Below are 16,819 nucleotides of genomic sequence, written 5' to 3'. Positions count from 1 at the left end.
TCCAGTCTTGGTGCCCATATAAAAAATGAAGTTAAAAAAAAAAATTTGAAAAAAAAAATTTGAAAAAAAAAAAACAAAAAAAAAAACATCAAAATAACTATTTTGGGTTGAGTGTAAGAAAAAAAAAATTTGAAAAAAAATTTTTTTTTCCTATATACCATTACTACGAAAAGGTCACCTAGTCTCCGTAACGCTACGGAGCTTTACTAGGACACGCTGTGGAACAACCACAATGTCGAGTTCTGTAACAATAAAACATATTTTGCTACTCTTTACACATTGTGCATTTAGAAAATTGTTAACATTCTTCATCTACCTTACATACAATCTTAAATAACTTACATTTTAACTCGGACACTCCAATTTGTTAAAATCTTGCAAAATTCCGCTGATGGCCATTTTGTCAAAAACGAAAGTACAAAACAAACATCGTTCTATTCCGCTCTCCTGGTTTCCTACGACTACGTGCGAGGAACAGTAGACAACGGTAACCATCAATTTATTGGTTACTGTTGTCTATTGTTCAGCGAACGTAGTCGTAGACGTAGGGGACCAGGCCCCGAGGTTATAAACATTTTAAAAATCTCAACTCAGAACTCAGCTCAAAACTCCGAGTTTGAACTCAGTTGAGATTTGAGCTCAAAGTGAGATTATAAAAACTTCTGAGACCGATCTCAGTTGAGCACGAAAATGAGTCGATTTCGTTATTTACATAAAGCGGCCCGGAGTACCGAAAGTTTACAGTTTGTCTGCTGTAAATATGGAGCCGACAGACATGACAGAAGTTGAATGTGTTCCCAAGGCGGAATAAATCAAGGTGGACAGTGGGCAGAGGAGTCCACCATTGATAGATCTCGTCCTTGGGAACGAGAATTTATTGTTTGGTGCCCTTGCGGGCCCAAACAAGGAGAGTATCCGGAGATCCCGGCAGAAATGCTGGGATGACACATTTGCCAGCAACTGAACAGGTAAAACAAATGCACATTTGTTTAATTAATTATAAAAATGAAATCAAAAATTGATTTATTCATGTTGTAGTAAATAATAATGTAACAATAATTATAAACGTTCCCGCAGAGATCTTAATTTTCACGTATATCGGAAAAAAATCCCCTTAAGAGCCCCGACCAAATGTCATTGTAAATTTTGTTATTTCCCTTGAAAAGAAGCAGTGGTAGTTATTCCCCTTTGCAACCTTGACCTCCCTCGTGTTAGTCATCACGATGCTTCAAAATCGTAAGCAGTGCAAATTTATAGACACAATGTGAAAGCAAGTTAAAAAGAAATACAAGACTGAGATAAAAGTTAAAATTCAAAGCTGGCTAAGAATTAAAAAAGGATGCAGCTGCCCAGTACAGAGGTCTAAAACTGGGACTAGCTTGTAACTGTGTTAGGGCAATGGATAGGGCATTCCACAGACGAATTACTTCTGGGGAATAATTGAACAGGAGTGATACTGTGTCCCTTGATATATGGTATTAGGTAGTTCAGGTTCTAGTGGGGTGTTCAGGTGGTGATGGTCGGCCCTCACAAGATTGTGTTTGCCAGTTTTTTTTTTTTTTTATGTCTTTAACAGTGTGTCCTGCTGAACAAATCAATTTAAAGTTTTCCGCATGGTAAATATTTTTCTAATTCAAAGATGTGTCAGAATGGAATAATCAAGTAACAATATATCGTTGATTCGTTGTTTACAGTAGTACAAAGAGCATTTTTAGACTATAAATTTTGTCAATTATGAAAAATCTGATTCTCATTCTTCAATAATATAATATTGTCAGTCCTCTCCAGATAGCCTTATGATTATTGGGGGTCAGACCTTAAGGTGTTGCTACACCATCAGGGACCCTACTGTATGCTGGATAAATTAAAATGTATATCTTGCTTAAAAAGACACAACCTGGAAGTTTTAATTGTGTTTTATATACATGTGTGATGTTTACTCAAACCAGTGTTGAGGTGGGTTAAAATTGAAGTAAAATTAAAGAGAATGGCCAAATGTTTATATCAGATAATTTTGTGTTGTCAAGCACGTAATCTAAAGCTATTATCCCAGTCCCACTTATTGTAGTTTGGGCTTTTATGAAATTTCACCACAGGCGTGTACATTAATATATATGGAACTTGATGATTATACATTTCTTGTGCGAAGAAAAATATAAGAAAAGTATTTGTAATTTCTATGATGCTGTAATTTCAAATCATTTGCAATGAATTTATTTTGTAAATTGTGACTTGAATTATATACACACCCTTGAACTGGTTACAAGTAGATTGGTTGGGTTGCGGGTCGAATAATTGGGTTCTTGGTAATTATTTTATCTTGCAGTTGATTGCTGCACAAAAATATCATAGAAAATTATGTCTACTTAAAGAGACAAAAAAAGAGAAGAAAATGTATTGGTTATCATGTTTAAAACTGACACTTATGTAGTAAGTTCTACAAACATCAAGCTGTCATACTCTAAACATTTTCACGGGTGTGATAAAAAGGTAGTTAATATTATCTGTATCAACCAATAGTTCACAGTTTCTTGTGAAAACTGTAAAATTTACTTCTACATGTATACATATATAGGAACAGATATTTATGATAAATATTTTGTTACTTTGTGTAATTTTATATAAATTTTCATTACTCTTGTAATACAAGTCCAACAGATACACCATAAACTTATGTGAAAACAAGAGTATTTTGAGATTTGTAATTGAGAGCATTTATCTGTAAGGTGCTCCTATACCATGTGATTATGTCATGTGATAACCACTTCAATGGCTAAACTAAACAGTAAGATTTCGCAAATAATTGGAAGGGATTTCAGTTTAAGTCCTTTATTTAAAGTGGTAAGGAATATTTTTTCAAAAGTGGGTTTTGCTCATCCAAGATAGAGATTATGGAGGGAGGGAGAGCAGGCTGATGGAACGTCAGTTAACTTCATGGTGCATAAATATGTTAATTGATCACTTACTATTAAAAAAATCATGCAAACTCCTGAAGCCTTTTTGTTTATATGATTTAGAGACTCCATTGTTGCATAATACTCAGTGCTCTTAAATTATTCAATTACAAGTATTTAGCATGTAAAAATAATTATGTTAAAAAAATGAACAATTCCATTAATAAATTATTATTTAATTAATTATCAAGTTACTAAGAATGCAGATTAAAAATAGTATTGATAAAAGCTATATGCTGCAGTATATTTTTATATATTTTTTTCATTTTATTACAGTCAATTCATAAATTCTAAAAAAGATGTAGCTGGAATCAAGAAGAAATTTTCAAACATTAAGCAGAGAAGTAAGTATTGATATTTTTTATTTTTATATATTTCAGTAATTTTTTAGCCTTATTTGTATTACTAAATAAATTAATTAAATACTATAAATGATAACACAGTGGATGAAAAATTTACAAGTTATAAATAGCTTGAACATTTTTCATCCAATAAAAATAATGTTATTAATTATAGTATTTAAGTTAGTTTTTCTCTGTTTTTATCCTTTTCATTATTAATTCTTTTTTTAATGTATTTCTTATTGTCATTCAAACCTTTTGCAAGAAGGTTCAATACTGTCCCCTTGACTATTTGCAGCATTATGTCCCCTTTCAACTAAATTTGAACTTGGAATTTTTTTTCTTGAAGTTGTTATGTGTTACACAACCTTCTTCATTTCTTAAAGCATTTACTTTAAACTTCCACATCATGATAATATGACAAGGGGGTTAGGCCTAAAATAAAATTTGATTTGTTTCCCCTTCCCTACATATCCAGCAAATTTGCTGCTAACCAAAAGAATTTTTTCAGGTTCTTAGGGGAAGAAAGTATATTTTTTTTTACCCTAATTTTAATGCGTTGGTAAGGTGAAACAAACATAATTTTATTTTTGGCCTTATTTCCAGCATTATTTCCTCCATAAGGTCAGAGTGATTTTTACTATAATAAGCTTGTCTAATGAAATGCTTAAGAATACCTGTCCGCAGTGTATTGATTTTCACATTTGAGGCATGGAGAATACATAACTTACAAATGCACTGGCTTATTAACCTCAGATTTGGCAGGGAGGTTGTCCTTGAGCTCTAATTCTGACAAAGTTGTATGCAGGGTATTCACGCCATGACAGTGGCAGTTCTAGTTGTCCCCCGCCTTTTCGAAGAAAAAAGGGGGATATAGAAATAGGCTCCGTCCGTCCGTCTGTCCGCACTCACAGGACAGTCATTATGTGGCTAGAGGGACAATAGGTAACTGTTCTTTTTCTTTGATGTCATTCATTCCGTAATGCTTTTATGTGGCTATTTTCTTTTGTGTGGCTACATTATTACACTCCTGTTAGAACGTCCGTCCGTCCGTCACACTTTCGTGTCCGGTCCATAACTTTGTCATTTATGAAAGGAATTTGAAATAACTTGGCACAAATGTTTATTATAATAAGACGATGTGTCATGCGCAACAACCAGACCCCTACCTCCAGGGTCAATGTCGCACTTGCTCATTCAAGGTCAACATTGCCTATTTGAGGGTATATGTCATGTCCGGTCCATAACTTTCTTATCTATGATGGGATTGTGTAAATACTTGCCATAATTGTTCACAATAATCAGACCATGTGTCATGCGCAAAAACCATTCACCTACCTTCAAGGTCACACTTGGAGGTCAAATATTAACATAGTCTGTTACAGTGTATATTTCGTGTCCAGTCCATAACTTTGTCATTTATCAAAGGAATTTGAAATAACTTGGCACAAATGTTTGTCAAAATAAGACGATGTGTCATGCGCAACAACCAGACCCGTACCTTCAGGGTCAAGGTCGTACTTGCTCATTCAATGTTAACATTGTCTAATTGAGGGTATATGTCGTGTCCGGTCCATAACTTTCTTATCTATGAAGGGATTTTGTAAATACTTGCCATAATTGTTCACAACAATCAGATGATGTGTCATGCGCAAAAACGGGTCACCTACCTCCAAGGTCAAGGTCACACTTGGAGGTCAAATACTTACATGTCTGTTACAGGGTATATTTTGTGTCCGGTCCATAACTTTTTCATAGATTCAAGGATATTGAAAATACTTCGCACAAAAAGTCACTATAATAAGAGGATGTGTCATGCGCAACACCTGCATCCCTACCTCCAAGGTCAAGGTCACACTTAGAGGTCAAAAATTAACATAGTCTGTTATAGGGTATATTTTGTGTCGAATCTAGAACTTCTTTATAGTTCAAGGGATTTTGAAATAACCTTGCACAAATAGTCACAATAATAAGACAATATGTAAGGTACAACACCTGCACCCCTACCTCCAAGGTCAAGGTCACACTTAGAGGTCAAAGGTTAACAGAGTCTGTTATTTGGTAAATGTAGAGTTATAAGGCTGAAATGTACCAAAAAAGATAACAAAATCAGTATCTTCAAATATAATATATTTGAACATAATCAGAAACAAATCATTATTTCTTTCTTCATAAGTGATATACATTAGCTTAATTATGTTAAAATGTTATAAAAGCATTCATGTTGGACGCTTAATACCATTACCTGAAAAAATATCAAAATTTGAACAAAGTAGAATTTTGTATATTCTATACAATAGTACTAAAGCACTTTAAATATACTAATTTCAAGAAACAACAGAAGCAAATTATGACTCCTTCCACTGATAGAAAAAATTCAAGAACTTTTTCATGTATATACAGTACTTGGATCTCAAAATGTGCCAAATTTCCTTTTTTTTTCTCTTCTTTTTTTTGTGAAAGAAAGATCATCTTTTGCATTCAAGCCAAAAATCATTTCATATACAAAGTTAGAAAAAAATAACTTAAAAAGCATGTATTGTGTAACACTGCAAAAACGAGTGTTAAATTTTAATATAACTAGTACAAAAAATACATAACATACTATATCCTTGTACTAATTTTATATAAAAGATTATTTGTTCCCATAAGTCTGTGTAGAGATATTATTTGAAAACAATTGTCTGTTGTCGCACCTTTTACAAAGGAACACTTTTCTATAGTTATCATTTCTATATACTTTGAGATGGCAGAAAAAATTGCCTTTCCAACTAAAAAAATTGTTTTTATACTATATTTTAGCCAAAGAGAAAATTGATAACGCAAAAAAAAGTAGGAAGAAGACTGGAGGAGGGCCTGAAGCTCCACAGTGCACACCTGCAGAAGAGGCCCTCCTCCAAGTCACTGGTGACCGGCCAGGAATGGTTGGCATCCCAGAAGCCATAGACACTGATGGTAAGGTATATTTATAATATGTTTAGTAATCATGGAAACGGAATATTTAGGAAATAATATATCCCAAACAGTGCTTTTATTGCTTAATAAATAGAGGATATTGAACGAGTGTAAGTTCAATACTGAATTTATTGCACAAGTTGAATAAAATTATATTATGCGAGTCTCTGGCGAGCATAATATTATTTTATTCAACAAGTGAAATAAATTCAGTAATGAACTTACAAGAATTTAATATTCTATCTGTCACATACCCAAATAACGACCGTTTTAAGTGAAATCAGAGTCATTTTTCATTCAAGCGCCTAAAGTATAGCGCTAACATTTAGCGCGTCTTTACACTATGTTTGTATAACACTAATGACATCACATCAAAATATATGCACTACCGTGCAATACCATATTTATGTAGTCGCAAAATGTCGAGGGTGTGTGATAAAATCTGTTTTGAGTTCGGATACGAAGATAGAGAATACATGGTTGATGCTGGGATGGAGAAGGTTTATCCAGTGAGGGAGAAAGAGATTCAATTTTGCAGGGACCGGATAAACTTTCTCCTATCCCGACCATGTACATATATTTGATTTATCTTGCTTCTTGTCATATTTTAGATTGTTTAAATATTGTTAATTGTAAGTTTTTATTTTATGTTTTCAAATCATTTTTTTGATAATTTTGAAAATTAATTGCATCAATAGAAAGATAAAGGTAAAGTCATTAAATAATTTTATTGATACAGATGTATTTGGAATTATTCTAGATATATATTAGATACAATATAACAAAAATGATATTCTTAGAAAAATGTGTTTTTGAAGGGTTTGGGAAGACCATTTATTTTTTGCCATTTGGTAGTAGGTAATGACTTTTTTAAAAAAAATCATTTTCTTAAGTAATACAATTCACTTTAACCCCTGATGTTTACATTTTTTGTAGCAACAATGCAAACATTGACAGAAACGACACAGCCAAAGAAAAGAAGGAAAACAGTCAAAGAGCAAATTGATGAACAGACCCTCATAAATGTAAAGCTTGACAACCAAAGACTAGAAAATCAAATTAAAAAAGATGAACAAGATTTAATCAAAATACAGAATGAAAATGAATTATATAAAACCCAACTTATTTATTACTCTTTAAAACTGCAACAGGAATTCAATTTTGTAATACAGCCAGATGAATAGATTTTTATTAATAGGTTATAGTTCATATGTTAGAATTATATACAATTCAAGTGCAAGTGACTTCTCCACTTAATTTCAGTTACCGGACTGATTGGGAAAAAAATCCATCAGTTTGACTCAAATTGGGAGGCATGAAATTATGCATAATATACACTTTGAAACCATTTATTATTAAATTTAATGATTATTTTTTGCTACTTGAGGTTAAAAAAAATTATTGATCATTACAATTGTGCATAAATAATGTTTAGGTGTGAAACACTTAAAGTACGAAATGAACTGGGTACGAATATCACTCATGTGGTTATACTTAGTTTTTATCCTATATCACTTATCAAATTGGCATTACTGTTTTTGTTTACCTTTCAATTTGCCTTTTTTTTCAGATAATTTTCAATGTTATTTAGGGAATTTATCAGTCATGAATTGGTAAATTTGCTGTCATTTTTCTACTGGGAATGGTGCCATTTTCCAGTATAAGTTATATAAGGATGAAAACACTGAATTTGTATATAATTCTAATATATGAACTATCACGGCTTATAGTTTACTCTGCCCCTGAGCATATGCTCAGGGTGAGCTATTAGGATCACTCTTCGTCCGTCGTCTGTCGTACGTTGTCCATGCACACTTTTAAAACGACATCTCCTCTGAAACCATATGGCAGATCATAATGAAACTTCACAGGGATGTTCCTTGTGTGAAGCCTTAACAAAGTTGTTCAAAGAATTTCATTCCATGCAGAACTCTGAAAAAACTTTAAATATCTTCTTTTTAAAAACCCTTAGAGCTAGAGCTAAGATATTTGGCATGAAACATCTTCTAGTGAGTGTCTACCAAGTTTGTTCAAATAAAATCCTTGGGGTCAAAATTGGCTCTGCCCCTGGGGGTCATTGACTTTCCCTATATGCATATTGTAAAAACTTTAAATACTTTTAAAAAACCCTTAGAGCTAGAGCTAAGATATTCAGCATGAAACATCTAATTAGTGTCTACCAAGTTTGTTCAAATAAAAGCCCCGGTGTCAAAATTGGCCCCACCCCAGGGGGTCATTGATTTTCCCTATATGCATATAGTAAAAACTTAAAAAATCTTCTTTTAAAGAACTCAAAGAGCTAGAGCTAAGATATTTAACATGAAACATTTTCTAATAGGTGTTTACCAAGTTTGTTCAAATAAAAGCCCTTGGGGTCAAAATTGGCTCCCCCCTAGGGGTCATTGATTTTCCTTATATGTTTACAGCAAAAACCAAAAAAATCTTCTTTGAAAATACCCAAATAGCTAGAGTTTAGATATTAAGCATGAAACATTTTATACATAGAGATACAGTATGCCACTCCCTCGATGCAAATGGCAGAAATATGATAGATGTCAGTATGTGAAATCAGTTTGCCTTTCTCCTGACAAAACATTGATATATTGAAACTTGACCAATACTTATGGTGTTATTATTTCTTACAATAAGAGAATCAATCATTCAAGTAGGCTGAGCTTAATTCTCCATATTTTGAAACTGTCATATGGACCACTTATAGTTTCACTTAATGATTTTACTTAATATATATTGTGCACACTGTCAAAATATACAGATAAGTGAGAGAACTGAAGTAAAAATTTGCAAATCTCTCGCTGATGATTGGATGAAAAGCACAAGAAGGGGCAGACTGAACTATAAATTAATAAATGAGAGCATATAGTCCACACTTTGGTTTGTTAGTCTGTCACAGTGTCATTTAATACTTTACAAGTTATTTTCTGAACAATATGTGTGACACATGAGTTTAATTTAATCTTCGCGCAGTTTGTAGTAGTTGTGCAAAATCTTTCATGTAGCATATTATTTGGACGCCAACATGAAACATTAGATACTTACTTATCATGCCCATTTTCAACTTACAAATTTGTTGTCAAAATTGCATACTAAGTAAAATAATATTACAACTATGAAATTTATAAACATAAAAGTTTAAATATTTGTTCATCATGACAAGGTATGGTTGTTAGACAATGGTCATTAATTTGAAAGCCATTTTTTGGTGCTATGTCTTTTTAAGTTAAAATTTTGGCTTATTTAATTACGTTATGACAACTTATTTATTTCTGGTATCAAAAATACTTAAGAATTCTAACACGACCCGCAATTTTCCCTATTGAACATAGAAGAACAAAAAGTGTGTGTTATTATGCAACAGATGCACAGTTTGACGTTCTAAATTTAGACATGTGACGTTATCATTATACACGTGAAGTAACCACTAAAAATCTGACGTGCTGAAAATAAGTTCGGAAACAAATCAGGCGCAATTTTGCTTAACTATCAAGTACCTCAACATTTATTTGCTAATGTGGTGTTAGAATCGAAATGATATATCCCAAATCAGTGATTTTATCGCTTGATAACATCACTGTTTGTCGTTCGTATGCGCATCATTATATCACTCGGGCTACGCCCTCGTGAAATAATTCCTCGCATCTGAACTCCAAACAGTGATGTTATTGAGCGATAAAACACTGTTTGGGTTATATTATTTCTTAAATAGAGAATGTGAAACTGTGATTTTATAGCATAATAAAACACACTTTCTGTTCTTCTATGTTCAATAGGGAAAAATGCAGGTCGTGTTAGAATGAACCATATAACCTTTCAAAAGTTTATAAAAACCTTATGAAGCAAATGTTTCCTGTCAGAAACAAGAAATACCTGGAGCATTGATACGGTATGTAATATTACTTTAAGGATTTCTACAAATATTAAATAAATAAGCCTCTAGCACTTGGTTTGAATAAAGTGGTGTGTCTTTTTTATGAAAAATAATTTTGCACAATATGTTCTCGCATTGTTGACCCATCTTGAATACCATTATGCTGAGGTGCAGTGTCATTATCATTGTCCAGATCTGTGCTGCTTTCGTTGTTAATAATGTCCCCTCTTATAATGCCAATGTTATGAAGTACAACACTTGCAACCGTGTTTACTACTGCTTGGTTTGGCTGTACATCCATTTCATAATGTAGAATCTAGTAAAAGAACATTTACCTTAATAATGTAATAAAAGTAAAATAATTATAAATTGTACATAAGAAGAAGAGTGATATTTTGTCCTGTTGTGCTATGTACACTTAATGTATTGTATGTGCCTTTTTTGATAAATTTCATTTATACTGAATCATATCTCTTTGTAAAAAACACACAATTTTTGAAATTACAAAGTTGATTGTAAAGTTATTGTATCTGTGTTTAAATGTTTAAAGCTATATCATTACAAAATTTTTGTTTTACAATTTTTGAGGAAATAATTATAAAATAGTTGTTTGAAAAAAATTATTTTATTTCTTAGCTTTCTACCCTTTAAAGTTAATTGTTATGATTTGTTAAATCTTACAATTTTTGAGGGAATAATTATAAAATAGTTATTTGAAAGAAAATATTTTAATGGCGCTTGTAAAACATCATAATTACATGGAAAAAACCCTACTTGAAAATAGTAGCATAGTATTTTGATCAATATTCATGTGTGTTAAATAGAATAATTATATATTACTAACCTTTTGATAGTCCACTATAAGAATATGGAAACAATATCATTTTTCCATTTTTAAATTGTGTAATTGTTAAATTATTTCTTAGCTTTCTACCCTTTAAAGTTAATTGTTATGATCTGAAATTCTGCTATATATTTTCCTTAGGTCATTACTCACTTGTGAAACATAATGCACCTGCTTGATTTGTAAATCTTACAATAAGTGTTATGTATTCCAATAATGATATTACAACAGAAACACTACTTAAGATCATCCTGGAATTAAGATAAGATTGCTCCAGTCTTGTTGGTGGTCTTAATATAGAGTCTTTACAATATTTACTGCTTGAAAGTTTATTATTATTTAAATATTTACCTGAAATCTTCGCTTCAGTATGCCAAATGTTTGTTCAATGAGCACTCTGGTTCGGCAGAGTGACTCATTATACCTGCATCTGGCATCGCCTTGTGGATTCAGAAAGGGTGTCATAAGAAAGCTACGGCAAGGGTAGCCAGAGTCTCCTAATAAGAGTCCGTTGTGATCACCTGCAAAATTTATATATGAAAGTTCACTACATTCAATGTAAATCAATTGATATTTCATATTATGCACAATGATCAAATTATGTTATGCAGTGCCATTACTGTTTCTAGTGTTATCAGATTTTTTCTTAGAGATAAGTAATACACATTCATAGATTATACATACTTCAACAAATATACTTATAGTGATACTGTATTTTTTACTTGAAAAACATTATTTGTGTACTATAATTTCTTTAGTTTTTAAGGTATCTATCTTAAACTTTTTTGAACTTGTAATTGATTTGTAAATATGATTTTTTTAGTATAATTTATATTATAATAAATTATATCTACTCTAGATTTCAGATAATTAATTGTTCTTTCTCATTTCTTACATCATGCATGACAAGGTCCATAACTCTAGCATCTTTTTTCAAGAGTTATTTGCTCTTTCAACTTATAATTTTACTTCAAAAACTTAAAATATTTTGGCACTTGTTATTTTCGTTTTTGTAGGGATTGATTTCAGTTTTCAAATGGCTGTCTTTTCCATTAAAGCATAGCAATGCCTGTTTAACATTTATTGACAAGGTCATATGCATATTTTATTGTGCAAAAAATATAGACCATTTGAGTGCTGTTTTTGATACTGATTCAGAAATAAATTCATATCATAATTGATTTTTCTTTCATAGTTTTTTCCAGCTTCGCTTTCTCCTGTGACAGCTCTCATTCATTTTACTAGTATTTGTAATTTAGTATTTTGAATATCATGATCATTAAAGATAGTAAGGTTTAATAAATTGCTTTTACTTATGTGATTTAAAGATTGATATGATTACCATTTTCTAACTGTGCACACAGTGAAGAACTTCTAAAGACTCTACTGTCATGCACTGAGCCTGGCCAAGCTGCATAACAACTTGTTATTTTAAATTGATGGTCACAGCACATCTGCAATTAATAGTTTAGTATTTAAATCAACATAGCAATGGTATGTATAATAAACTAAGATAAATTGAAATTCATTGTTAGATATTGCAAGTTAGTATAATAAATTCTAAAATCCATGATTTTATTTCCACAGAACCAGTTTATGACAGCTATATCCTAGCTGATCACCATTGCATTTCTGTAAATTTGTTAAAATTATGTGTCTATACATACATGTATTATTTTGTATGAATAAAGGTGTGTTTCTGTGCATGCATTTGTTTGTGTGTGTCCATATTTATTTTGTATTAATATAGTTGTTTCCTCCAGCTTGCTTGTGCATTCTTGTGTGTGTGTGTGCATGCGTGTATGTATGTGTGTGTGTGTCTTGAAAATTTGCATGTCTGCAATAAACAGATAAACAATAAACACTATTCATCAGATAATCATGACTTGGTTATTTTTATACCTGAACATTCAAGGAGTGGTAACCTTTCCGGTTCACAAAATCTGCCTCGTTCTCAATTGGCCGCCTTATTCTTATGAATGTTCCATCAATACATCCCAGAACATTTGGAAAACCTGAAAGAAAATTTTGAAAATGTAAAGTAAAATATTGTGAGGTGAACAAAGAAAGTAATTTACACATTACAAACAGCACTTATATTATCCAAGTAAAGTACCAAAAAGAGGTCAAATTAGCCTATGTATAAATACCTTTTACTGTGTTAGTAATGCAGTAGAATTATAGTGATTGATACTGCAAAATCAGTCATTAACCGGCATAACCGCTCATCAAATGTAAATAATTTCTAAAGATTGAATTTCTTGAAATATTTTGGCTCATCTGGAGGCTACAATTTTAAGTGCATTCATATTGAAATAACTTTTAGCAACTACATTGCAATAACACAAATTTTATTTACTGTTTGCATGTTATGGCTAGGATCAAATAAAATAATTCAAGGAAACTGCCAAATTATTTATGTCAATAAATACATAACATTGTTACTACAAATGGAGCGCAAGTACACCTTGTGGATTACAGGTGCATTAATTTATATACATATGTCCCTTTTAAAGAACAGCCTGGTTGTTATAATATTGTGTGTGCCTACTTGTAAATAATCAAGTAGGTTTAGGCTGAAAAACTAACCAAATGAGGTTTACAATATATTGGTCAATTTAACCAAAGACTTGAAAGAGCTACAAAATCTTTAGTAATATTTTATCAATGTAAACAAATATGACAAATCTAGTATAAATTTTACGATTTTATTCACGTTTAATTTCATTTCATGTGTTAACTATGTCTGTTTATTATCCAATTTATTGAAATAAAAACACTCGTTTGATTAATTTAAACTCGGGTAAAGGTATAGGTAGGCGGTTGAATATTTTCTCCCATAATGTGCCCCCAATTTTTGGTGTGATGTCATTGTGATGTCATTTCAGAACATGTACCAATGAAAAAGCTTGTCTATTTTTGGCGACGTAGGAAAAACCAATAATTACCTGCAACATCAGCGAAACCATTTTTCACTAGGAGAGCATCTGGACCAGTCGGAAACTTAATGAAGCTATCTGCTAAAGCACACAAAAGACGAGTCGTTTGCCTCACTATGCGCCCGACTGCATGTCGACCTTGACAGCCCAACAGAATCACCTATTAGCAAGTGCATGCTCCCAGTTGCTAAATATCGTAGCGTTACCAGCAACTGGGGCAACGGTGGCACAGGAAAATTCCGTTTGGTTCTGCTGCATAACGGCAATAATGACAAGATGTGAACAATCGTATCGGGATGAAAACGATATCTACGAAACACCTCGTCTTCAGAAAGATCTTCCAAGGGATTGGAACGATCTTTAAATACCCTTGGAACACGATGAGAATGATTGCTAAGCATATTCAGTCTACGGACGCGGAGATGGGCCGCCATATTTGTTTTGATCTCAATCTGAGCTCAGACTCTGAGGAAGGGTTTTATTAATCTCAGACTCTGAGCTCAACTTGAGACTGAACTCAAACTCAATTTTTTTATAATCTCAACTTTCCTGAGTTTGATCTCAAAGGTGAGCTCGTTTCTGAGCTGGGAGACCGATCTCAAATGTTTATAACCTCGGGGCCTGAACAGCGAAACAGTACGGTGTATGTTTTGTACTTTCAATTTCGACTAAATGGCCGACAATCACTGTTGTTTTGCAAACTTTTAACAAATTGGGGTGTCCGATTTAAAATGTAAGTTATTTAAGATTGTATGTAAGGTAGATGAAGAATGTTAACAATTTTCTAAATGCGCAATGTGTAAAGAGTAGCAAAATAGCTTTTATTGTTACAGAACTCGACATTGTGGTTGTCCCACAGCGTGTCCTAGTAAAGCTCCGTAGCGTTACGGCGACTAGGTGACCTTTTCGTAGGAATGGTATACTGGCATGCGAGCAGTTCCCGTACAAAAATCATAGTTACTTAAACATTATTTTTTATTACGCTCACTCACCAAAATTTGAATGTTACACATCAATATTCGGCTCGTCACACAAATCGTGGAAATTCCATCATGTTCTAAACATAGAAAAACCCTTACTTATGAGGCCTCATATGGGGTACCGAAATTATCAATTATTTTGTATGAAGAGAAGTAGTTCCCGTACATAAAATCTAACCCATTATAATTATACAATTTTATTATATCGGACCTATTTTTCATTTACAATTGTTGAACAGACCATTATCTAAGAGATAAATAGATGTAATTCAGGAAATAGAGCGTAGACTAAACGCGGGTATCTATTACCCGGTACCGTTACCCCAACACATTCACATGCAATAGCATGCTTGTATGCATGATATTTTACGCATCAAAGCCATAAAATTATTATATATAGTTATATTGGTCAACATTCTGATAATTAAACAAGTTTTCATCACATTGCCTACTTATTTGTAAACAGGTGGTATTAGTGGAAAACCCTTTAACAAGCCTCACGTGTAAGTATTTTTGCGCATGCGCGCAAGGACGGAATCCCCCAGAGAAAACAAGTCACGTTTTGACGACTCAGAGGTGAAAGTGATTTAAAATGAGACTTTATATATGTACTGCCGAACTGACACTTAGATTTTGTCTCGTTTATGTATCTGCTTGATTTGAAATGAATTTTTGAAGAATGCAAGTAAAAATCAAGCGTTTAAATGAAAAATACGGGTACTGCTTCTGTACGGGAACTGCTCGCATGCCAGTATAGGGAAAAAAAAAAATTTCAAATTTTTTTTTTCTTACACTCTGACTCAACCCAAAATAGTCATTTTGATGTGGTTTTTTTTTGTTTTTGTTTTTCAAATTTTTTTTTTTTTTTCAATTTTTTTTTAAAACTTCATTTTTGCGACGGACGCGCCCTCAGGCGCGTTCAGAGCTAAGTCATCTACACATGGGATTTCGTTGGCTACACTCGCACAATGTGTCCTAAACCAATTAACAGCCCAAGAAATAGTACATGAATTTGATCCTTCAAAACTCCCATACTTTGTCTGGATATCTTAATGTCTTCCATATTTAGCCTTTTCAATTTCAAATTAAGTTATCCAAGTTAAAATATGAACGTATATTGTTGATAAAAACGTTGTAGTCCCGTAGTATTATTGCGCAATATGCAAATTACTGCTGAAACGATTTACCGCTGTCGACAAAGTAGGACAGCAAATTATACTTCAATAAAGGTGTAACCTCTGAGTTCCAAGACATTATTAGTAGGAAATAAATATTTCTACATTATACAAAACTTTATTATTAACAAATCAAAAGTTTTTCGTGACTAGGATAAATCGCGCATTAATAAAAGAAGAACTATTTTCGTGACTCATACCGCGGGTTTAGCTGAATATTCAGCAGTTATTAATATATTAGATACAGTACAATGGCTAGTATAAATATCTATTTTTGAAAATGCATGTAAGACACTTTACCGCCATTTAGTCTTTCATGGTAAGGAAGTTATAATATCAGTTCTACATCCGATTCTTGTGGTTTGTTTACATATTTTACTAGGTCATGATATGAGTTAACCTTCGCTATTCTAAAAATAGATTCTGCTTCACCTGTTCTGATTTTTGGACAGGCGATTAGGAAGTACACATTAAACATGTAATTAATAAACAAGCGGATTGTAATGCAATACTTTTAGAAATGCTATACAATTGTAAGAAGCAAACAAGTTGAAAATGGAATTTAGTGTGAAGTTGAAAAGGACAACTAAACACTGTAGTGCTTAAGTGACATTTAAATTAAAATAAAAATGATGTGCTCTGGCCTCTACATCTTTACCTTGTAAATAAAAAAAAATCTAAGAAATACACTATTAATTGCTGATGATTTTAACCAATTTTTTTTTTAATGAGACATATCCAAGAG

The 16,819-nt window shown here is 32.3% G+C and overlaps 1 pseudogene; it reads right to left on the bottom strand.

Moving 5' to 3' along the window:
• Positions 1–10,215: 10,215 nt before the first annotated feature.
• On the bottom strand, positions 10,216–14,480 carry LOC132732343 (putative nuclease HARBI1; annotated as a pseudogene).
• Between the last annotated feature and the right edge of the window lie 2,339 nt (positions 14,481–16,819).

Source organism: Ruditapes philippinarum, unplaced genomic scaffold (genome assembly GCF_026571515.1).
Source record: "Ruditapes philippinarum isolate M1 unplaced genomic scaffold, ASM2657151v2 ctg11451_1_1_1_1, whole genome shotgun sequence".
Lineage (NCBI taxonomy): Eukaryota > Metazoa > Mollusca > Bivalvia > Venerida > Veneridae > Ruditapes > Ruditapes philippinarum.
This window is presented reverse-complemented; position numbering and strand designations above follow the sequence as displayed.